At 43.6% G+C, this 24153-nt stretch overlaps 1 protein-coding gene and 1 non-coding gene across 3 annotated transcripts in view; both read right to left on the bottom strand.

The window, feature by feature from the left end:
• LOC119966503 (cAMP-responsive element modulator-like) overlaps positions 1–7927 on the bottom strand; it is a 191265-nt gene extending 183338 nt beyond the window's left edge. For both annotated transcript variants that reach the window (XM_038798300.1, XM_038798301.1), the window contains exon 1: positions 7779–7927. The gene's annotated coding sequence lies outside the window, so the exon portion shown is untranslated. The remainder of the gene's footprint in view (positions 1–7778) is intronic.
• A 10071-nt stretch (positions 7928–17998) lies between these two features.
• On the bottom strand, positions 17999–18072 carry trnai-aau. Its single transcript has one exon. It is a non-coding gene; the product is annotated as a tRNA-Ile (tRNA).
• Positions 18073–24153: the final 6081 nt, after the last annotated feature.

Raw genomic sequence — 24153 nt, 5'->3', positions numbered from 1 at the left:
CATGTCACCTCCACCCTGCACCCCCCCCCCCCCCCCCCCCCAATCAACAGTCTCTGCTTATTTACTCAACCTCACTCAATTTTTAACACCAATATCAAATCCCTTCTTAATTTTCTCTGCTGTTGTGAATGACCCCAGCTTCTCCAGTCTCTATTCACAGAAGACACTCATCTTTACTAAAGTGTGTCGACAATTCAACACAATATTCCAGCTAAAATATTTCTAATATTCTGTGACGGCTTTGCATAACATCCTTGCTTTTGTACTCTATGCCTCTGTTAACAAAGTCGAGGATGTAATGTACTTTTAATTCTTAAAAGTTCAATTTTGTTCAGTTAAAAATTGTGAAACCTTGTTACAAATGAAAGCCGAAGAACCAGATGATGTACTCCTCAGCACAAACACTGCATACATTACGTAGGAATATAGCTTCATTATATTATAGACTATAGTGAACCTGGCAACTAAATACCAATTTACTGTCATTGATGGTAAAGCCACCTTTGTCAAGGGACATAAGTTTCAATTGGAGAAGTATGAATTAATAACAGTTAGCACCGATTTGTTAAAGGTACATTGTGTCCATCTAACCTGAGTTATTTGATGTAGCAGTGCGTTGGGTGCAGTGGATGTTGTATATTGTTCTGGACCTCCAAACAGCATTTGATAAAATACTACATAACAGATTTATTCAGAGAATAGAAACACAATGAATTAATGGGATGGTGGTAAGTCTGACACATAACTGGCTAAAGATGGCTGCAGATATTTACAGTGAATGGATGTTTTTTTACTGATTGGAGTTCCCCAAGAGGTTTTTCTTGTTATATGCAAAGGACATGAACGTGATAACAAGAGTATATTTTTAAATTTTATAGTTCCGTGGTAAATATTGAGGATAGTACCAGACTTCAGCAGACTAACAAAATAAGATATATGGCAGATGCAATTTAAAAACAGCAAATATGAAGTGAGGCATTTTGGGAGGAACACCATGAAGAGACAGTATACACTAATTAGCACTATTGTAAAAGGGATGCAAAAAGCAGAGGGACCTGGTGGTGCATATTCGCATATTTTTGAAAGTGGGGCGCAAGTAGCTAAGTCAGTTATGAAAGCAGGAGATACTTGACTTTGTAAATAGGGGCACTGAGCAAAAACAAGTCATGCTAAGTATTTACAAAGCACTCATTAGACCTCAGCTGTGGTGCTGTATTCAATTCTGTGCACATTTTATGCAGGACGCCAAAGTCAGGAGCATAAAGCAGATTTACCAGAAGACCAGGAATAAGGGATTAATTGTCTGGAAAATTAGAGACACTGAAAGTATCCTTAAGAGTACAAAAGATTAAGGATACCAAATAGGAGGTATTCAAAATTGAAAGGTTTTCATGAAGTAGGAAGAAACTTGCAGTAAGCAGAAGTTATACTGTATATTTAAAATTGTCAAAAAACTTGGAAAAAGATGTGTCGCCCCACCCCACCTCCAAAAGAATCTGAATCACTAACCAAAAGGGTGGTGTAACCAATAACTATTTGTTGATGTATCATTTGTCAATGTACTCTGTAGATTATTATTTTGTCTACTTTGTACGTACTGTCTACGTTCCCTTGGCCGCAGAAAAATACTTTTCACTATACTTCGGTACGTGTGACAATAAATATCAATCAATCAATCAAAAGGCAATTTAGAATGGTTATAGCACAGGCCATTCAACCTGCCACATCAGTGCAAGAGGAATTCAACTATCTCAGTCTCCTGCCCTCTCCATGTAGTCCTGCAACTTTTCTCTGCAGGTGCTCATCCAATAGTTTTTCTGGAAGTCACAAGAGTCTGCCTCTACCACTCAGGCAGCACATTCCAGATTCTATCCGCTCCCTGTGCAGTTTGTCCTAATATCGCCATTTTGTCAATGACCTCAAATCGCTATCCTCTGCTTTTTGATCCTTCTGATAATAATAATCTTTCTTATTGTCACAAGTAGGCTTACATTAACACTGCAATGAAGTTACTGTGAAAATTCCCTAGTCGCCACATTCCAGCACCTGCTCGGGGACACCAAGGAAGAATTCAGGATGTCAAAATTACCTAACAGCACATCTTTCAGGACTTGTGGGAGGAAACTGGAGCACCCGGAGGAAACCCACGCAGACACAGAGAATATGCAGACTCTGCACATTTCTGCAATGGAACATCTTTTCTCTGGTTTGTCTAAAGCCCTCATAATTTTGAATACCTCTAACATATGCCCTCTCAACCTTCCTTTGACCAAGGTGAGAAACCACATCTTCATCTTCTCCAATGTATCCATGTAACTGACGCTCCTCATCCTGGAACCATTTCTCATACTTTGATTTGCAGGGTATGGGAAAAAGGTGAGATGTGGGACGAAATTGGACAACTCTTTTGAAAACTGGCAGAGATAACATACTCAATGACTGCCTCTTTTTAAAAATAAATTTAGAGCAACCAATTAATTTTTCCCAATTTAAGGGACAATTTAGCATGGCCAATCCACCTAACCTGCACATCTTCTGGGCTGTGGAGGCGAAACCCATGCAAACATGGGGAGAATGTGCAAACTCCACACGGACAGTAACCCAGAGCAGGTCAGCTGGTCCAGATTTATCTATTAGCACAACATGTGAATTTATCAAGAAAAGAGGATCCACAGGGATAGCATCTATCCATACAGAAGGTCATCCTCCTGACATCTGAAAGAGCTTACACCCCGAGCAAGGTTAGGAAGCAATTCAGCTATAGCATCTCAAGATCTTGCAAATCCTAGTTACAGTCAACTACAAGCATTAAAACTTTTATCTATTTAATAAACTGGTTACCTATTGCTGCAAGGGCGAAAAGATACTCATGTTATTGATCAGTTGGATTAAATAATCCATTTATGTGCTGTAAATTTGTCATTCTAATGTTGTGACTTTAGGTGCAAAGATCCAAATTTGAGTACTATTCACTCCTTGGTATAAATTGGATAGCAACACCCTGATGGTTCCTTGACAAAGAGTTAAGATGAAGGATTAAGAAATCATCTGGTGGTAGCATGGAGGGACTCGAAGCCCCCGAAATCAGGGGTATGGGTTAGCGACATGGCGGGGTTTCGCAGACTTGAGAAAATTATGTTCGCCCTGAGAGGATCAACGTTAGGGTTCATTCGGAGACGGCAGCCGTCTATCGACTTCTTCGGAGAAAACTAAACTGTCAGCAGATTCTTTTTTTAAAAAATTTAGATTACACAATTATTTTTTCCAATTAAGGGGCAATTTAGTGTGGCCAATCCACCTACTCAGCACATTTTTGAGTTGTGGGGGCGAAACCCACGCAGACACGGGGATAATGTGCAAACTCCACACAGACAGTGACCCAGAGCCGGGATCGAACCTGGGACCTCAGCGCCGTGAGGCAGCTGTGCTAACCACTAGGCCACTGCTGCCCAAACTGTCAGCAGATTCAATATGGGGAAAGGGGGAGATACGCTATTTTTTGTCTAGATTAGGCAGGAACAGTGGGCGATGGAGGGATGTATTACGCACTGACCTATGTTTACATAAATGCCTTAAAAAACTGTTTGTAAAAAAGAAATCATCTGGTGCTCTTTATAATATTCTAAAAAGCACCTGCCTGTATCGAAAGCTTGAGAATGGTTTCTAACCCGAATTACTAGAGGTTATTAGTGAATACCTTGGGCTGAATGCATTAAAATGCCCACTGGGTTGACATGATTCGGACTGTTGAGATGCCTATGTGTTTTTGGTGGCATTAGTTCAGGAACAAATGGCTGAAACTCTAGAAAATCTTGCCTGCTCTTCTTCAAATAACAAGCTGGTTCCTTTACATCCACCCGAGCAATAAATTGAGCTTTGGTTTAACATTTCTGAAAGACGGAGCCTCCAATAATACAGTATTTTCTCTAGACAGCCCCCTAGACAAAGTTTAAGCCTGGATTATGAGTTCAAATCCATTCTGTGGTGAGAAGATTTCATGGCCATATTGGTCATTTAGGCATCACAAGATTGAGTATTAAATTATTTTAAAAGCTTGAATCAAAACCTCAACGCAGGAAGAAATAAATGGTTTGAATGCGCAATGGTGGGCGGGGGAAGGCGATTTTGAAAATAATTTAACTAGAGATATAAATAATTTATATTTCAGGCAACATAGAAATTATACCTGCATAAGTGAATCATAAATTAAGATTTGCACACTCGTTTGCATAAGATGCTGAAAATTATCATCTGGAGTCATTTTGATTTATTCCATCAAATTTCTCCCAGAATCCACAAATAATTTTAACATTCATTATAAAAGTACACAATTTAAAAATATTTTAATTAATCAACTGCCATAATATTTTTCTTCTCGTTTTAATAAGCAGCAAATGTTGATTAGGTCAGGGAGTTCTGGTTGGCATTAAGCATTTTCATTTGCTTAACATTCAATTGTTCCTGTTTCCTTCTGATAAAATCATGAACACGCCCTTGTTAAAAACAAAATACCATACATGCAGATGAGATCAGATAAACATTGGGAGTGTGTCTTTCATTTAGTAATTAAGTACTGCCAAAGATACAGCTAACACTTAAGAGTACAGAAAGTGTATTTGTGCCCCAGAAATACTGTGCAAGAATCTTATTTTTAAAAATCAAGTAATGCCAGCTTCAGGACATCCTCAGCAACAAAACAGGTACAATGTATTGAATTTGTAGAATCATACATCACAGGAGGTCATTCATCCCCGACCAGCTCTCTGAAAGTACTGTCCGATTAGTTCCACTCCTCTGTTCCCAACCCATTATCCTAACAATTATTCCCCCGTCAAGTATTTGAACTATTGAAACTGCTTCATCGCCCTTTCGGGTAGCGCATTCCAGATCACAACGAACAGCATTTTTAAAAAATCATCTCCCCTCTGCCAACTACCGTAAATCTGTATCTTTTATTACCTAATTTCCCTGCTTACCCATCAATACCCGATAATTTTCCACCACCTCTTTTAAATCTCTCCGTCGCCTTTTCTGCTCTAATGAAAACTATCTTGAGTACTGATTTTACTGTTTAAAGTCACAAGTGCAGACAAGTGGTATGTTAGCGATTATCCCAGTACAAACATTTTAAAAGGCTTTGGAAAACAGGTCTTGGCGACGGGTTTGTCTCCCAACTCCAAAGATGTAAATGTCCCGGGGGTGGCAAATGTGTGCACATGAATGCCACCGTCGCGCGTTTTGTATGTTACAGTACTCTTTCCCCACAACACAAACACAATAACTGGCAATCGGATGGGCTAATTTACTTTTGGGTGATAGCAGGAATTGGGGGGGGGGGGGGGGGGGGGACGAAAATGCAGCTCCTGCAAAACTGCAGTTCTGCCGTAAGGTTACATCGGAGCCAACCTCAATACATTTCCACGCTTCTGCTGAGCTAAAGGACAATGCGGGCGAACCAGCTTGAGGAGTCGGTACGCCATTTCTAGAACCTTCCAAGCAAATCAAACCGCCGCCATTTTGTGTCCGTCTCCAGCACGAACTAGCTTTTCTTTAACATGCACAAATAAACTACACTATTTTTTTAAAACGACAGTCGCACGCATTTAAATGCTTAATATGTCCGAAAACGTCGAGTTATTTTTGAGCATTTGAAAATAAAAACCAAGATAGCGGCCTATGGATCGGAGCTGCTCAGGTATTCGAAAATTTGAAAAAAGCTCATTGCAAACCGCAGCCGCGTATTGATTATTGTTGAGGAGACGATCGAATTAACGCCAACGTTTTAACCGATTCGCACATAAATAACCCTCAGCTCACGGGTCGTTTTCTTTTAAACAAATACTTCAAGGAGTTAAGACATTTTGTTTGAACGAATTTGAAATGGGGGAGGGGAGGAGGAGAAAATGGTTCTAACAGCCCGTAGAGAGCTCCACGATCCAGCTGTTTGTTTTAAAAAAAGAGAAAACCTATCGCCATGTCAGGCGCTCGTCCCCTCCCCGATCTGCTCAGCAGACGTCGGAAGCTTTATCAAAAGACAAAATACGATTTCTGGCTCGATGTTGGCCGTTATATTCCAGGGCTCGTTTGGAAACTGAGGGAGAAACCCGCACACATTCGGCGCGAAATTATAAATGTCGATTCAACAAGCGCGATGTTTTTATCATTGGAAAAAAAAGGGGGGCTGGGGTAAACGGAATCTCAGCCACAAAAAAAAACAGCAATCGGTCGAAATAATCTGCATCCAGGTGTCGAGTAATTTGTCCCGTTTTCCCTCTCTCCGACATGTTGCGCTTCGCCGCGATGTGTCCCAACCCGCCCGGGTCTCCTCGGTGCCAAAGCGAGAACTGGCGGCGGCGATGAGGCTTTTTTCCCCCCTCTCGCCTCTTAAGTAAATTTCCTCGCCTGTGTGTGTGCGTATCTCTCTCTCTCCTCACTCACTCAACACACATCGACAGCTTCGGTCGTATTTTCTGTGACAAAGTCTAACCGAGGATAACGTCATGTTGTTACACTGTAGCTGATCATGTTGTCGCAAGTGGACAAACGTCAGGAGCTTACATATACAAAAATGGGCGGCTAAAGTAACAGGAGACACGGTGAGCACCGCTCCTGTCAACTCAGTCGGAGGAGGGCGAGAGGGGTGCAATACAACGCGCACACATATATAAATATATAGATATACCATACGATAGAAATGCGGTGGGGGTCAATTCAACCCTCTCGTCTGAAAAGAGCAATTCCGCTCTTTCAAATCCAACGAGGGGAGGAATGCCCCCCACTCCCTCCTCCCCAGGGCAAATGTGTGAATGTTCCCTCAATTACAGTAATAAGTGAATTAGAACTTATCAAAATATAAAAACCCAGAGAATCCGCGGGGCACCTCGTTTGCAAAAAGTATATATATATATATATACATCGATCGATGGCGCCTCTGCGCGACCCCTTGTCGTTCTCTCCGTTTGAGGTTTTTTTTAATATAAACGCCAGAATGCAACTTGCAATGTTTCGCCCGCAATCTGCGGTTCAAAATCGATTTGTGAATAAAACGAACGCAATGAACCCGGTCGTCTGAAACCCCTACTGTAAACTTCACAACAAAAAGCCTGCTTCCTGCGACTGGAGGCTTTATTATTAATAATAATTTATGTGTGAACGGGTGGTGGCGGGCTGGATAAGAAAGGATCGCCTTAGAAATTGGGAGGTGGGTGGATGAAGCAGACGATCGCACTTCACAGGCACCGCAGTCTCGGACAAAAACCGATTGGGGGGGGGGGGTACAGTATATATATATTTTACATTATTAAACGTTTCCTGTCAGCTGTATCTACCCAGTCCCCTACGATTTAAGAGACATTTGAAACATTTCAGAGCCTGAAAGATCAAGGGACGGGACAGATAATTTAGTACACAGGAACACCCAAACACGAACGCCTCCAGAAAGACCCTGGATCGAAGTCACCCATCCCACTTGCACTGGGCTGCAAGCTCTGATCTTGCCGGTCGGTGGCCAGTGTCTCCCTCCCAAGTAAGAAATTAAGAGGAATGGTTGGGGGAGATGGGGTGAATGAATCGGGGGAGAGAGAGAAAAGAGGAAGGAGAGAGAGCCGAGCAGCTGCCACATTATTCTTCTGCTTCACTCTCAACGTCTCCAGCCCGGGGTTTTGTTTTTAATTTTTTTTCTCCCCTCCTTTGCATTAATGCTACGTGCATGCTGTGCGTCTAAGTGTTGGTGCCACCGTCTCTCAATTGACTTCTTTCCCTCCGTGTCTCTTACTTACCCCTTACGTAGTTTTACTCGTCACTGATTACGGTGCGCCAGGAGTGGATGGCTCTGCTGATACGTAGCCGCCACGTCAAAAAAATACACTGAGAGCGTCACCTCCAGTCCCCTCAAACCAGGCGAGGCCGCAGCACCCGCACCGCGCGCAACCCCCCGATCGCTGCGCCGCCGCCGCCCCAACTCGACGCCCGATTGGTCCGCACTCCCAACGGACCGGCCTTCCAAACCTCGCGAGAGGCCCGAGCCGCGCCGCCATTGGCCCGCCCGGCCTTCTTCACGCTCTCGGCCGCCTTCTCCGCCTTCCTCTGCGCCGAGCCCGGATCTCATTTTCTCGCTGCCTTGGCTTTCTTTCCCTTATTGTTGTAGTAGTGGAGGAGGCGGTTAATGTGGGTGGGAGGAGGAAGCAAAGAAAGAGAGCGATATATGGAACATTTCTGCTTTATCCCCCTCCTCCCCCCCCTTAAATATTTGATAGCTGGCTAGCCAGCTGTATTTTATTAAATGTTCCTGTCAGTCGGACGTGAGATTCGAGGGTATGCATTGACGGTTATCATGAAACGTCCATCGAGGGCCGCTTTTTGTAAATTAAAAAGTAACCCCTCCTGCCAAAGAGAAACTGTGAGAACAAATGTGCCCAGAATCACCGGTTTTCACGGTTCTTGGTGGAACTCTTTGGGAGCGCGCGTACCACAGTTCGGTTGGCTTCGAGCCCGACCCGCCAGGATTCTCTTCAACCGATTTCCAGGGGGTTTTTTTGGAGTTTCTCCGTTAATTGAATCCATTTTAAAATATTTTTTGAAACTGAGAGCAGTTGACGCATTGCGGAGTGTGGTCGCCTCCGTGTGGTGATCGGCTGTTACTGTGGTACTGCAATTCCAGGACTTGTACTTGCTTCGCCCACACTACTTGTTCTTTAACAGAAGGAACTGAGGCTCCCAGGCATATCGACTGTTTTTAAAAAGTGACGATCTCCTGTACCTCTCATGTGACTTTTTAAAACCAGCCCATCCAAGACCCCATTAAAAACGTGGATGAGCATTGAGTGATTCCAGTTAAGTCTATGAAAGAACTCACTCCATCCACATCGTCTGGTTTCTGACTGATTTTTAAAATTTACAGTCAAAATCAAATCAAATAGAGAAATTGCTGGGAATGTTCAGCATGTCGGGCAGCAGTTGCGGATAGAGAGGCAGTCAATGCTTCAGATTAATGATGACCCTTCATCAAAGCTTATGCAATATATTGCTTTTGTGGATATTTTTAAATTCCTTTCATCAAAGCCAGCAGTCTTCTGAGTGTCCGTTGCCCCTTGTGTGAAGCCACAAACCTGAACAGTGTATGATTGAAAATCATCTTAGTGAAGCCATCCAGCATCCAATTATACATATTTTTAATAGAAAATAGGAGCAGAGGGTCACGAGATGTGAGTGTGGGACAAGCTGTGTTTCCATGAGCACTGGCACTACTCAGCCTATAATCCTTCCATTTATCGCGCTCACACAGCTCGTGCTTAACTAACCTGGGAGCAAAAACTCCATATTATGTGCCTGGAAGATTTCTGGCTAAAAGTTAGTGACAAAATGCCAAGAAATATTAAGAAAATCTCAATATATAAAGAAGTGCTGGAAAATGGGATTCGAATAATCAGTGATTATTTTGGACCAGCACAGACACGATAGGGCAAAGGGCCTTTTCTGTGCTGTAAACCTCTGACTCTAACAGTCAGAAGTGACTGTAGTGGAGCCGATCCAACATGGCGATATAGTGAGCGATCAGGCTCTCAATTCACCACACTCAAATGCATTACAACTGGTGACTGCTAATACTATGAAGGTCATTGATGAGAAACTCTATTAGCACAAAATATCAGAGCTCAGAGTATAGGCTTGACGAAGCGAGGAGAGAATTAGTACTATTGAAATGCAACTTCCTCGGCTGAGGGTCACTTACATTCCTTGGAAAAGCAACTTCATGGTAGATCAGAATTCCTCGATGACCTGGAAAACCGAGGCTGGAGAAAGGATGTCTGGATTGCCAGTTTGTCAGAAAGAGCTGAGGGTAAACTCCCAGTTAAATTCTTTGAAAGCTGCTCACCACATCTTCCTAATTTAGAAACAAAATATGGACCCGTCGTATCCTGTCCCTAAGGCCGAGGGACAACCAATGGATAATTCATTATCCGTTTCCATAACTTCAAGGATCGCCAGAATATTGGAGGTGGTTAGTTGTGATTTTACTTGATCTTTGTGGGAGCAAAGGTCTTTTTTTTTCATGATTTTATGACGAGGATACACCAGAGATGCATGGAGTTTGATGAAGTTAGAAGACGCCTGAAGGCCATTGGCGTCCACTATGCCTACCATATCCTCCTGCGCTGAGGGTGACATCCAACAACTCTATAAATATGTTCGACAATCCAGCTATTGCCTTGGCTGTTGTGAACTCCATGGAAGACAATAATTTGGAGCAACAGACTGCAGTTCACTTTATAGTCTGGACTCTATCCCTTGTTATTATAATTCCTTCCTGATTTTGTGTTTGTATGTTTCATTCTAACAGGAATCATTTAACAATTGAACACTACAGTGAGTTTTTATCATTAAGAATGGTAGATACTTCCATCTGCCTTTAATGAAAATTACTCCTCAGCGTGCTCCTTCTAGTCAGGACTACACTGTGCTGGTTGTATGACACTAGGGCTATGTGAAGAATATCCTTCCATTCTTTTCATCTGTACATTTATAATGGAGGTATATTGTCTCCTTTGCTCTGATCATGATGAATATGAATAATGCTGCTGCTAGGAGGTGTGTGTGGATTAAGTCACAATAGAAAGGGTTAGAATGCAGATAGGGCTTTCTGTGCTCTTTTGAGGAGAAAAACTTGGTGTAATTATGGAAGGTTTGTAGGTGTAGACCTGCAGGACCTCACATTTGGTGAGGATCACCCCCTTAGAGCTATAATAATCTTTATCATTGTCACAAGTAGGCTTACATTCACTCTGTAATGAAGTTACTGTGAAAATTCTATGGGTGTTTTATTTTAGTATTTTGGGGTTAAAGAATCGTTAACTGCCTCTCGTAAGGGTACAGAAAAGGCGTGTGCCTTACAAAAATACTTTATAATGTATCACTTGCACTTCTGGTATAGTTGGAGATGGGGGAAGTATATTTTAATGCACGCCCGAGTGGGACGGAAAAATCCTTGGCAGATAAGCCATTTTTTTTTATTGTCAATGATATGCTCTGGCTGAATAAGAAATGGCCATACCTACTTCAAAACAGCTCCTGGAATACACAGGGGATACATCATCATATTAAAAGAAAGAAGATTCTGTCTTTCTTTAAAAAGGAGAAAATTGACATAGCTTTGTTGCAGGAAACTCATTTAAACGACAAGGAGCACTAGAAATTGAAGCAGGGCTGAGTGGGGCAGGTGATTTTTACCCCATTCTCAACTAAAAGCTGGGGGGGGGGGTGCAATTTGAGTTAATAAGAATTTGCCTTTAAGACTGGAGAACTGTGTGAAAGACAAGGGGGAAGGTATGTAATTGTTAAGGGGATGCTGTTTGGGGAAAGTTTTTTGACATTGAATGTCTATAGCCCTTTGAACTGTTTTCCTGATTTTGTTACTAAAGTTGTTTACCAAGCTTAAGACACAGGATAGATCTTGCCAAATCCTCACTGTGCCAAAAATGCAAACTAGGGAGAGGAGACTATACACATTGTGTCTGGTCCTGTATCAAAATTAAATATTGCTGGTGGGGCATACGTAAAGAGCTTGAAAGGTATTTGATATGGCCTGAGAGTTTGATCCTTTGTTTTTGGTTCTGGGGTTCCAGACAAAATGATAATTGAAGCCAATGATAAAATAACCTAACATTTGCAGCGCAGAAGAATATCCTTTTTTCCCCCTTCTGTTGATCATTGGCATAAAATTATTATGGATTGTATCCCAATGGAATTGCTAACTTGTCATTGAGGGAGTGCAGCTAAGGTTCACTAGACTGATTGCAGGATTGTCTTATCACCCTCTAAGTGAAAAATGTTTCCTCATCTCAGTCCCAAATGGCCTACTCCGTATTCTGAGACTGTGACTCCTTGTTCTAGGTTCCCCCAGTCAGAGGAAACAACATCCCTGCATTCAGTCTGTCCAGCCCTGTCACAATTTTACACCTTTCAATGAGAACCCCTCTCAGTCTTTGAAATTCCAGTCAATGCAGGCCCTGTCGACTGAATCTCTCCTCATAAGACAATCCTGCAATTCCAGGAATCAGTCTGGTGAATGTTAGCTGCATTCCCTCTATGGCAAGTGTATCATTTCTTGGATAAGGAAGCCAAAAATGCACACAATACTCCAGGTGTGGTCTTACCATGCCAAGTACAGCTGCAGTAAGACAATGCTCATGGAGATGTCTTACTGCAGATTCTAATGAGGATTATGGAATGATGAGCAGGCACTGTAACTGGTACAAAAGCAAAATATTGGAAATTTGAAACAAACATGGAAAATCTGGAAACATTGAACAAATCAGGCAGCATTTGTGGACAGATAAACTGTTAATGTTTAAAGTTGATGACCTTTCATCGTCTGATTGATACATGTTCCCCTGTTTTGTCATCCAAGGATGCATTGCTAAGCTGCTCCAGTGTCTGATCAACATAGGACCAGGAATTGACCATTCAGTCTGTCTAGCCTGCTATGTCATTCACTTCAATCATGGCTAATTTCTGTCTTGAACATACTCAATGACTGAGCATTTGCAGCCTTCGCAGTAGAGAATTCCAAAGATTCACCACCTTTTGAGTGAATAAATTCCTTCCCATCTCAGTCTAAAGTGGCTTTGCACTTATCCTGAGATGTGGCTCCTGGTTTTAAACATCTACACCCAGACTGTCATGCCCTTTAAGAATTCTGTAAATTTAATTGAGGTCACCGCTCATTCTTCAAAACCCTAGCGAATACAGACCTAGTCTCCTCAATCTGTCCTCATAAAACAATCCCATCACTTCAGGGATTAATCTGGTGAACCACTGTTGCATTCCCTCTATGGTAAGTGTATCCTTCCTTAGATAAGGGGATCAAAACTGCGCAATACTCCAGGCGAAGTCTCACCAAAGCTCTATATAAATACAGCAAGATATCCTTAATCCTGTACTCAAATCCTCTCTCGATGAGGCCGACATACCATTTGCCTTCCTAATTGCTTGCTAGGTTTTAGTGACTCATGAACGAGTATACCCAGGTCCAAGGTGGCTTTTTCAGAACGAGTCATATCCTAAAAAAGGTAAATTTGTTTCTCTCCACAGAGGCTGCCAGACCGTCTGAGCTTTTACAGAACTTTCTGTTTTTGTTTCAGATCTCCAGAATATGCAGTATTTTACTTTTATCCACCTCAAGACAAAGTATCTCAAAAATGTAGGTTATGGAAGGGGTTTCACGATGTTCCTTTGCCGTAGCTATTCAAATGGTATTTCCACTAACAGGATGTTGCTGTCAGTCCAAATAGATGTTCTCAGTATAACACAATTGAGCAACATCTTGTATGAATTTCACTGCCAGTGTAATGTCAGGAACGTGAGCCGTACATCCCTGATTGAATCAAATAGCATGAAGTACAGTTTAATACTCCACCAGCCAGCACGTGCAAAATCCAAAACAAAACATCCACCATTAGTTGTGATTCCATGGTGGGCAGCACATGTTGAACAATCTTGAATGTTTTAATGGCTACACGACGCATCAGTTTCAGCTCATCAGTCGAGCTCTTAAAGTGGATCATTTACGCTTGCTAAAAACAACACATGGATAGTTGTGGGTAGTTGTTATCTGTGGTCTCCCTCACTCTAGTCTCAGCCTCTTGTGCTCTGCAGCAACAGATTCCTTTCTCCCGCTTACTGGATTCCCACGCTCTAATTCCTCAACACCCACATTATCGTGCGATCAACCCGGAGCTTTCTGATTACTTGAAAACGCTGAACCGGCATTTTCGATTAATCGGTATCACCCATTCTGCACGCATACTTTAAAACAATAAAAACAACTTTTAGATTAGCATTTTTAAAAAAACCATAATACATGGCTTAAAAACTAGAAATTTGGACTTTGGGCGAGCGATGTACTAAGCGACCGTGAGATTTACAGTCTTCATGATTCATGTGGGGCGTTCAGATATCAATTGTCAACAATCTTTATCATGACCGAGCAAGGAAAATATTTTTGAGCTTATGTCATTAATCAAAGTATGGTCGTTCTAAACCAGTGTTTTGCGACAGCTTGAATTGCTCATGCGACGATTTCTCACGCATAATCTTCTTTTCCTTTACAATGCTTCGTGTTGCTAAATGCAACGATCCCCTGAGGTGTCCCAATCATTGTAAGGCTATTACATCCACAATACCTGAAACTACCCTGATAGGTTCACTTGTAATTATTCTTTCCCGCAGTAGAACATTATCTGGCCATGTGTTGCTCTTTCAAAATTTTCGTAACCCTAACAATTGAATTTTTTTTGACTACGATCAACTCCGAATTGTAATTCGAAGCTATTGATTTTGCGGTTTCAAACACAAAAGATTCTGTTTCCCATACTCCTAGTTAAGAATCCAGTCTAGTTTCTCGTTTTCATATTTACATCTTATTCGCACCAATACGACATTGTGCCAACATTCCCAAACCTTTGCAATCATATAACTATAACTAAACTGGAAATCGGCAATCATTCTAGCACAAGTAATAGGTTTTTCTTTTTTTTTAAAAACGAAATAATAATTCAATTCCAAAGTACACCTGCCTGACTAGATTGTTGATGCATAAATTGTGACATCACAAAATCTTGATGGTAGAATATACAGAAAAAGTAAAATGTTATACTGCATCATCGTCCAACAAGTGAATATATACTTGCAACTATACACGCCACACAATTCAATATAGTGGTTAAGCTAGATCACGGCGCAGAGGTCTTATTACCATTTAATAAGAGATCTCAGCACGTTATATCAGACTTGCCAAGTTCCATCAGTGCTCCATTAAGACAATAGTCACTCGAAATTGAAAGTTATCTTGGATTTTATAATTTTTAAAATATTGCTGTTCAGTTGCTAGACTTTGATTTCTTGTCAAAAACTTAATTTAAAAACATTTGCATTTAATTTCTATATGATGCATAGGCATTTTTCTCAGTTATGTTAATTTGTCCCAACTCCCCCCCCCCCCCCCCCCCCCCCCCCCCCCCCTTCATCCCATACTACATCTTGGATATAAAACACAAACGTTCGATTGAATTTAACAACAGATACACTTAAAAAGCCTTTCATGATGGTTTAAGTCTTTATTTATTAAAATATTGTATGTGATCTTACAATAACTGTTTTTCAATAAAGCATTGACTGTAGCTAAAAGATAGCACAACTTGAATTTAATCAGAGGATGGTGGATACACAAGTACATTGTGGACGGCTGGGTAGCCTGGCTGGGGCCACATCTCAATTTAAAAGGCTATTAATACAGTGATCAAGATAAAATCTTACCATTATTTCTAAAAGGAAAACACAGCTGGAGTTATGAACACACAACGCCTTCCATCCTTTCAATATGATAAGCTAGTCTGCTGGATAGAGAGCACAAATTTACAATTTGCTCATCAATATAAATCTGACCAGCTTTCGTTTCTTTAAAAAACAGCAGTTTTTTGCTGCTCCCCCTAAAAAAGTGCCACCTTCGGCAACCGGCTGGTTCACCTGGTGGACGCACCAGCCTTGACCTCGGGGTTGGGGCATATTCACTGATGATTCCATAGTGTCCAATGTCTGATGATGAGCACATTTCCAGAGTCCAACAACGTAAAGCGTTTCCCTTCCTCCATTCTAAATCTATGTACCTCACTCTCGGCCCATGAACTACTGGAAGGAGACTTCTTCTATCTGCCTCATCCTTTCATAATTTTAGATGTGGTTTCTACCATACTGTAACATTGAATGACAGATGTAAGTGGGGAAAACTCTTGTATGCATTAATAATAAATAACCAGTTTGTGGTAAGTTTTTTAAAAAATTGAATCATTTTCAATGTGTTTGTGCTCCAAATGTTATTTCTATTGTAAATTAATATGTTGAATAAGAAAGGCCCTGTGAAGAAATTGGGCAAATTGTCGCTCTTCTTTGTGGTACTGACTGATTTGTAAATGCAACTCTGAAAAGATGGATAATATATTTTCTCAGTTTTCTGCTGGTAACAGGTTCCTCATACTTTGCCAACCAGGTATTCAATTTGAGTCTATTACAATTCTTTTTTTGCCCTGTGCATTTGACAAATGTGATGCAAATAAATTCACTTTGCAGGTTTGAAAGGTGAAACGCAATCTCAATGCAAGAGCTAGGCTGTTAATTAATTAAAGCGGCTGTAGGATAGGAAAAGATAGCATCAGTAAAATATGGAACATGAAGACTCTTGCTTAATTTCCCGTTTGCTGTACAGTCCTGAATTCCAGTGATGTGGTTCTATTGTAATCAATATGGAGCCATAAGTGCTGTAGAATAGCAATCCATGCTAAGGCATGATAAATTTCAACAGACTAATTTTGCGTTTCTGAATAGTACTTTCCCAACACTGAATAGTAACACTGAATTATTATAGTACTTCTCCACTGAATCTTCTCAGCACTATTGGTTGAACTTGGGTGACGAAAACTGGGATATGAGAGATTTTCTTTCCAGGGTTGCCAACCCTCCATGATTGATCTGGAGCCTCTGGGAATTGAAGATCATTCTCTAGGACACTACTGTTCACAACCCTGGAGGAAAATCATGTGGATATTTTAAAAATAGTTTCTTTAAATTTTCTTTGAACATTTCTCTTTATCAGATATAAAAATATTTAAATTTGGGGAGAAAAAAGGGTCTTTGGCTGACAGTCAAGCATCACTCAATTGGCGAATGAATCTTTTTGCTTTTCAACTGATGTAGGAAGGCAGTACATCACAAGGATGGATGTGTTGGCCAATGGCGGGAGCATTGGGGCAACCCGTGATGCAACCTCCAGGAATACATTTGATCACAATTGACAACCCTAATTTATTCACAGTTGCTCACCCTATTCCTTTCCAAAGGCTGCTGATTCTAGAAACTGACTCACCAATGGCCTAATGGTCCCTTCCTTTTTAAGATATCTTTCTCCCCCTAATTCTTCAATACCTCCCTCAGGGGATCACACAGATAGCTACCTAACATCAGAATCATAGAATCACTACAGTGCAGAAGGAGCCATCGAGTCTGCACTGACCCTCTGAAAGGGGACAGTTTAGCATTGCCAATCCACCTAACCTGCACATCTTTGGACTGGGAGGAAACCGGAGCACCCAGAGGAAACCCACCCAGACATGGGGAGAACACACACACACTCCACACAGTTAGTGACCCAAGGCTGGAATTGAACCCAGGTCCCTGGCTTGGTGAGACAGCAGTGCTAACTGTGCCATCATGCAGGCAGCTCTGATTAAAAAGCAAAGTATTGCAGATGCTAAAAATCTGAAATAAAAGGTTAGACACGCTAGACTTGTATTTGCTGGAGTTTAGAAGAGTAGGAGGTGACTTGATTAAAGCACATATGATCCTGAGGGGTATTGACAGAGCGGATGTGGAGAGGATGTTTCCTCTTGTAGGAGAACCTAGAACTAAGGGTCAGTGTTTAAAAATAAGGGGTCACCCATTTAAGATGGAGATGAGAAATGTTTTCACTCAGAGTCATGAGTCTTCAGAACTCTCTTCCTGAAAAAGAGGTGGAAGCAGACTCTTTGAGTATTTTTAAGACAGTGTTGGATAGTTTGTTGGTAAGCAAAGGGTGATAGGTTATTGGGGGTAGAGTGCAAAATTGAGGTTCCTGTCAGATCAGTCCCGATCTCATTAACTGACGGAACAGACTCAAGAGGCCGAATGGCCTTCTCCTGCTCCTTGTCCCTATGTTCGTAAAAACAGAAAGTCTCTGAATTGATCCCACACATAAATGTTTCACGTCTTAATCTTCGACCCAGTTCATCCTGCAGATGGTGCAAATGGTGGGGGGAGGTGTAAGCCTTTTAACAAATTCTTATCTTCACCCCGTCTTTTTTTGCAAAATAAAAATTAAATCTTATATATAAAAAATGGGCACGTGTTATTTTAATTTCATTGTTTTGTTACATAATAGAATTAAAATTTCATTTCGAAGAAAAAACATTACTGGCCCGTACGGGGATCGAACCCGCGACCTTGGCGTTATTAGCACCACGCTCTAACCAACTGAGCTAACCGGCCGTATATGCAACCAGTATCATTCTGATCCTAGTTATAGGCATGTAAGAACTATATTTATCATGTTAAATGCATCTTTGAGGTGCAAAACTGACCATTCAAGATATTAAAACAGAAGTTGACTTTTTTTTCTACAAGTTTGCAGACTTATTCCATCTGTTGGCAATTGTGTCCATTCTGCTTTTAACACGTATTTTAAATTTAAATGTGCGGTTCTGCATGTTTCGTTGATCTCCAGTTTGTACGTATATTGGTGGCAGGTTTTGTGTAAAGTTGCTCATTCTATTGGATTATTACTCCGGATTGGTTAGTCTGTTAAGGTTCATTTATTTCCCCTTTCCCGCTCTTCGCGATTTAAACACGATCGATGGAATCAGTTTTTCTTTCCCATGTGGAGTACTTGCCTGCATTAAAGTGTTTTGAACACAGGCCCAGAGATTGGTCAAGTGGAAAGGACTGTCTGTCCACGACAATGGCTCAAGGATCATGGAATATGGCAGCTTGTGGGGTAACACAAGGATCTGGCATGATTTATAGGGAGGGGTGAAAGAAAATGACTGGGACTCTCCATGAAACCTCCTTCAGAAATTCTGAAAAAGTGGCGAAAAGAGAAATGATTTTAGAAACGCTCTACTAGTTAATGAAAGTGCTAACTGCACTTACCAACTATCTTTGTAAAATTTGTGGTACTATATTTGCAAAAGTGCTGCAAGGTCTTCAGTGAACCTAAACAGACGCCAAACAAACCTAGCCACACATAAACCAACATCTAAAAACCAAGGGATTCGGTATCACTATTATGTGTTTTCTATTTCTTCAAAGATACAGAAATATTGATCAACAGTCGTTTTATAAACCTCATTAAATCAATGATTTATATTTATATTGCGTCTTTGAGGGAGGAGCAGAGGTAGGCCATTGGGGCCATCCAGTCTGCTTTCCTTCATGCTTGAGTGACTTTGAAGTAGTCAGCTGTGAAACTAATAGAAAGAACTATACTCTGATGTAGTCCAGGAGCTGCTAATCATAAGTTGATGTTTGTAAAAATTGGTTAGTTTCACAGGTGACTACTGCCTCTGTCTACCACTGCTTTCTAGCTTACAGACAGGGATCTCTGTCCAGGGGGCTTCCAGACAGGGATCTCTATCCAGAGGTCTTTCTTCAGGGAGTCTCTGGTGAGGGTGTCTTTAATTAGGGGGTTTCTGGGCAGCACAATGGTGAAGTGGTGAATCACAATCCTAGTAATTCACACTGTGTTATACTGTATTGTATGTGTTGTGTCTTTGTAAGCTCGGTATACGAGCAGTTGCACGGCTCTGCCCAAAGGGGGAGATGAGGAGTTTGTACTGGGCTCCACCCTTGGCTCCGCCCATGGTTCCGCCCATGGCTCCTCCCACTAACTGGAAGTATAAAGATCTACAGTTGTGAGCCTGCTGCCAGTTCATCTCGTCGCAGGCAGGCTCAGTTGTAAGACTATTAAAACCACTGTTCACTTCCAACCACGTGTCTTGTGAATTGATGGTCACATCAGCGCAGAAGACCCAGGTTTGATCCCGGCCCGGGTCACCGTCTGTGTGGAGTTTGCACATTCTCCCCGTGTCTCTGTGGGTCTCACCCCCATAACCCACAGATTTGCAGGATAGGTGAATTGGCAACACTAAATTGCCCCTCTATTGGAAAAAAATAATTGGGTACTCTAAATGTATTTTTTAAAAGTTAGGGGTCTCTGGTAGGCCTCTCTTTAATTATGCGGTCTATAGTGGGGGTCCCTTTAATTAGGAGGTCTCTGGTGGGGATCTCTTTAATTAGGGGTCTCTGGAAGGCCTCTCTTTAATTAGGAGGCCTATAGTGGGGGTCTCTTTAATTAGGAGGTCACCGGGAGGCCTCTCTTTAATTAGGGGATCAATGGTTGGTGTCTCTTCAATTAGGGGGTCCATAGTGGGGGTCCCTTTAATTAGGAGGTCCTGGTCGGCCTCTCTTAATTACGGGATCCATGTTGGGGGTCTCTTTAATTAGAGGGTCTATGGTAGGGGTCTCTAATTAGGGGATCTATGGTGGGGTCTCTTTAATTAGGAGGTCTCTGGTGGGAGTCTCTTTAATTAGGGGTCTCTAGTGGTCTCTTTAATTAGGGGTCCCTGATGGGGGTGTGGTGGGGTGGTCTGGTCAAGAGTGGGGTGGGCAAGTCTTGCATTATGGGATGGGGTGGGGAGGGTAACTTTCCGATGGACTTTGGGGGCAACTCCCTTAAAGAGTTACCCCCTTGGCCCACCGTGAGATCCATCACATCAGGTACTCGCTTGTCAGGACCAGCACCAATTGTTGCCTACTTGATTCCCACAGAGGACCAGAGAATTACACGGGACTGGAGACATGGTGCCCGGCCCGTTAGCAAGTTGCAAATGGCTTAATGACATCAGCGGAGGACAGGAGCATTGAAACGGGATCAGTGCCACTCGATTCTCTGCCAGTCGCCTCTGGTATTGGAGTTTCCGATGTGGCGGAAAATCCAGCCCATGGTTACACTTTTAAGCCATATTTGCTATTTAGAATAAATTAATAAAGTACCAAATTGTTGTACCGATTGAAATACCGCTCTCTTGCTGTTTTAAAAGAAATTTACAAACAATTAATTCAATAAATATAAGGTGGAGATCTTAGCAATCATCTGGATTGCAACAAAACCTCACACCTCAAATACACAATATTATCAATTTGAGTGAGATTTAAAGTGATGAACTATTGTGAAATTTAGAGGAATTATTTGTCATAATCACATTTTTTAGCCTTACCAGACGTACTTTGAGTTGTTCAGACAAAAATGAATGCACTTCATTTGGCTCGATAATGCCACCTAGTGGGCATTGGTATCCCACTAAAATGATTTTACATTTGTGGTCCTCACTGTACGGAACTTTGAATCAGAAGTGGGCTGTGTCAGAATCAACCCTGCTCAACCCATAGGGTGCAATTTTAAGGAAAAGTTTCAAAATGTGGTAGCAAGTGGGAACTGCTGCAGGCTTCCCGATGCTCGGCTGGGCGTGGCCATCACCGGTATCAAACATTAATTGATCCACTTAACAAGACTTCACAGGCTTCGCGCCACAAATGATGGCCCCACCGGCTGATTCGTCAGGGCTGCTCTTTCCAGCCCCCTGCTAACAAGGGAAAGCCGCACTTAAATTGCTCCTGCACAACCAACCCCACACAGCTCGCAGTCACGGCACCAAGGAGAGCAGCCCCAATGATTCGGGAATGCCAAACTGGCCAGACTGTTGGACACGGTCAAGATCAGACAGAATGCCCGGTTCTCCCGAGGGTCTCAGAAGACCAGCCACAGGGCAGTCAGTGCCATCTGGGAGGAAGTTGGAGTGCCGTCTGCTCGGGCAGCGTCAACAGGAGGACCGGCACCCAGTGCCGTAAGAAGATCAATGACCTCCATCGGGCCGCCCGGGTGGGTTGGCATTTGGCCCCTGGCATCGTTGCCCCATACTCCCCACCCCCTGCACACATCCCATTCCTCCCCCCCCCCCCCCCCATCGCAACCTCACTCCCAACCCCACGATGAACGATGCGGGCGGCTCACAGTGCTGCCTCTGTGTGTCCCCAGGGAGAAGTTGGCCCAAAACAAAAGGGAGACGGCCCAGATGGGCGGCGGGGCACCGGACATCAAAGTCCTTACACCCTACGAGGAATGGACACTGGGGTGGCCAAGGACAGACCTGTCACTGACGTAGAAGTTGGCTCTTGGCACAGAGGTAATGAAGTTGGCCGCTGCGTCTGTGGTGTTGCGTCCCGCAGTGTTCAGGCGCAGTGACCAGGCATCATGTTCTGATTGGGATGCTAGACAATAACACCCACATCTACATGGCCCGCCTACCCACGGGGGATCCACTTGGGAGCTGTGAAATGCTCACTTAACTATGATTGCCAATTCCCAATTAGCAATAGTCTTCAGCCGCGCGGCCAGAGGTCTCCGCGGTCAGTGGGAGTTATGGGTGGTCAGTGGGGCAGGTGGGCTGGAGCTGGGTTTGCCCCCAGAGGGGGAACATGGTTCAGGGGTTGGCATGACGAACCCGCAGGTGCTGAGACACCCACCTCCCCGCCCTCCATCCCCAGCCGAGCCTGGATGGCTGCCCCCCCCCCCCCCCCCCCCCCCGCCACCCCTCCGCAACCACCCCCCCAACAATGGCGGCCCACCCTGGGGCTCTCCCAAACCCTTCCAAGCACCAGGGCAGCAACCCCAGTGTCCCGGGCTCATTGCCCAGGAGTGAAGCTGGCTACTCACCTACTCGGGTCCCCGCAACAGCCCTTCTGCCAACTTCACGTTTTTAAAACGAATACTTTTTTTTTCTCTTTTTATCCATTTTGAGTACCCAATTCTTTTTTTAAGGGGCAATTTATTGTGGCAAACTCCACATGGGGGCTTTTAAATCACACCCATAATTTGTGAAATTTGGGAGCCAGGAACTTTCAAACAGAAACTCACCATGGGCCCAAAACTCCTGCATGAGGAGAGAATGGAAAACAGTAATTGCAGACATGAGGGAAGGGGAAAATTTTGGGAAGGCCCTCTATCTTCTGGATTGCTACCTGATTTACATTTCATTGCACCCCCTTTTCCTCCCCCCCCCCCCTTCCTATCCATCCCCATTCCTCCCACCTTCCTATCTGCCCCCTCCCGCTCCACCTCCCCATGTCATGGAATCTCTCCTTGGACACTGATCGAGAATCTTAGATGGGATTCTCCGACCCGGCGCTTGATCGGAGAATCGCCGGCGGGCTACGCGAATCGCGCCACGCCACCCCGACACCGGGACGCAATTCTCCACAGACAGCGCCATTGGGGCCGGCGTGGTTGGCGCGGCGCCGGAGCGGCCCCCCCGCGATTCTCCAGCCCGGATGGGCCGAGCAGCTGTAAAATAAAAAACGAGTCCCGCCCGCGCCGTTCTAACATGCTCTGAGCTGGCGGGCCCTCGGCGTTGAAGGGTCCGGGTGCAGCCTGTGGGGGGGGGGGGGGGGGGGGGGGGTGAGGGGGAGTCCGACCCTGGGGTGGCCCTCCGATGTGGCCTAGCCCGCAATCGGGACCCACCGATCGGCAGGGCGGCATCTCTGTCTCCCGGCCTACTTTCTCCCGCGCCGGTGCCTGTACTCCTGCGCCATGTTAGGTCGGTGCCGGCGCAGATAAGGGAGACATGCGCATGCACGGAAATCGCGCCGGTGGGACTGCGCATGCGTGGGTTCACACCGGACCCACTGCGCATGCGCGCATCCCCCAGCGCCCATTCCACGGCCAGATCAACAGCTGGAGTGGCGTGAACCACTCCAGCGCCCTGCTGGCCCCCTGTAGGGGCCAGAATTGCTGATCCTGGGGCCATGTTGGCGCCGTCGGAAAAAGCGACGGCGTTTCCAACAGCGTCACCACTTAAAATCAGGATCAGAGAATCCTGGCCCTTATCTTCTCTAGTCTCAGAAGCTTGGCCAGGTCTGAGTGCCACTCCGATGCCCTGGGTGGCACTGGAAGGCCAGGTGTCCGCCCCCCCCCCACCCCACCCATTTCAGTGGTAAGCTAATGCACTTTTGATCCAACTGACAGTTTTGACCAAATGTTTATATTTCCTGTATTGAATTCAGAATGTTTTTATTGATTCCTCGATCTGAATTCGTCACAATAATTTTATTTCCGCATGCAGAAGTTTATCAACTCCACATTCGGCTACAAATACATGGAGTTCTCATCTGTTTTTGATTTATATGTTGGAGCATGAGTAACTGGTGTAACTGGAGGCTGTATGGAAAGTCAGACTTATCAGACAATACCAGAGGACAAAGAAACCATCCCAGTTGTGTTCTGGCCGGAGGATATGAGCAGCCGCTCATTCCTAAATCTCTTTCAGGAGTCTGCCATGAAGCTTTAGGAGATCTGCCTTTATTGCGGTATGAAGATCTTCAGACGAGATCAGCAGCTAGGACTGATCTCACAGCAGCAGCAGAAGATGGCAACAGCACTGACCAATAATGCTACCTGCTCATTCCAGGGAGTGACTGATCAAGATCAACTCATTGTGTCTACTTGCATCGGACAAG

Source organism: Scyliorhinus canicula, chromosome 5 (genome assembly GCF_902713615.1).
Source record: "Scyliorhinus canicula chromosome 5, sScyCan1.1, whole genome shotgun sequence".
Taxonomy (NCBI): Eukaryota; Metazoa; Chordata; class Chondrichthyes; order Carcharhiniformes; family Scyliorhinidae; genus Scyliorhinus; species Scyliorhinus canicula.
Note: the sequence above shows the minus strand (reverse complement) of the source record. Positions and strands in the feature narration are given on the sequence as shown.